This window comes from Sinocyclocheilus anshuiensis, unplaced genomic scaffold (assembly GCF_001515605.1).
Source record: "Sinocyclocheilus anshuiensis isolate Anshui unplaced genomic scaffold, SAMN03320099.WGS_v1.1 scaffold976, whole genome shotgun sequence".
Classification (NCBI taxonomy): Eukaryota; Metazoa; Chordata; class Actinopteri; order Cypriniformes; family Cyprinidae; genus Sinocyclocheilus; species Sinocyclocheilus anshuiensis.
In genome coordinates, this window is record NW_015552538.1 from 1,154,395 (window position 1) to 1,155,614 (window position 1,220).

Here is a 1,220-nt window from a genome sequence, read left to right on the forward strand (position 1 = left end):
ATATTGGAATCATTTCACATTCAATCTTCAAATTAATGTAGAAACAACATAAAGACAGTATATTTTTAATATTTGGCATAATTTATGACTAAAGGCGAGTATCACCTATACCAATACTGATGTCTCTATGAAATTGACCATTGATTATAGCCATTGGACATTACAATATACATGAGAGCTATCAATTTTAACATTTATTAGGCTTTAAAAAAAAACATTTTAATTTAACTTAAAACAATCTTCACATAAACTCATTATAATAAATGTCATATTTAGCTACCTGTGCCCTTCAGCAAGTAGAAAATATACAGAAATTTAATAAAGTTATCAAACACTAAATTCTAAATGGCCTGACAACATCTCATCTGACCGCAATTCACTAATGTTCTACTGAAGCTCCTCGTCACCTGTACTGTTTTTTTAAAGAGGCGAAGTGTGAGGAGTTTGATTATTTTAATATAATAATAATTTATTAATTTAAATAGTTTGAAGTCATCCTGAGGCCCTTTTAAAGGTTGTAAATGTTATATAGTATTTATTACTTGTTAATTTTATGCTATATAATCTTTTAGTAACACTTTAATTAAGGTTCTATGTTAACATTACTAGTAAAGTTAATTCAATAACATATACACAAACAGTACTTTTACAGCATTTATTTATCTTGATTAATGTTAATTTCTACATATGCTAATGCATTTTAACATCTTAAGGGGGCACTCCATCCAAAATGCTCTCATCTTTAATTCACCCATATGCCATCCTAGAAGTATATGATATACTTTCTTCAGATGAACACAAAGATTAAAAAAAAAATAAAAATCTTTGTGTGTGTCCATAAAATGCAAGCAAACAGGACTTTTACAGTTGAATCGTCAGCAACTACACAAAGCAAACATAATGGCAACTCCTACAACCCCAGTTGTTAAATCAGTGTCTTCTGAAGTAAAATAATAGGTGTGTGTGTGTGTGTGTGAGAGAGAGAGAGAGAGAGAGAGAGAGAGAGAGAGAGAAAAATACTAATATTTGCATTATATGGACTCACAAAGAGAGAAATTGTATTTCTAAAAATCTTGCTTGTGTTCATCTGAAGTGTGTTCATCTGAAGTTTATTTTTTATTGTATATTGAACCCCAGATTCCCAGTGTGGCCAGGCTCAGGTCTCGCAAAATCGCTAGCCCGACGTCCCGGGGCTATTGTGTTTTCCAGTCGGGCTACCA

General features: G+C 31.6%; 1 protein-coding gene across 1 annotated transcript in view; it reads left to right on the forward strand.

The window, feature by feature from the left end:
- The window catches only part of thsd7ba (thrombospondin, type I, domain containing 7Ba), a 221,917-nt gene that overhangs the window by 198,434 nt on the left and 22,263 nt on the right, over positions 1–1,220 (forward strand). The window lies entirely within an intron of this gene.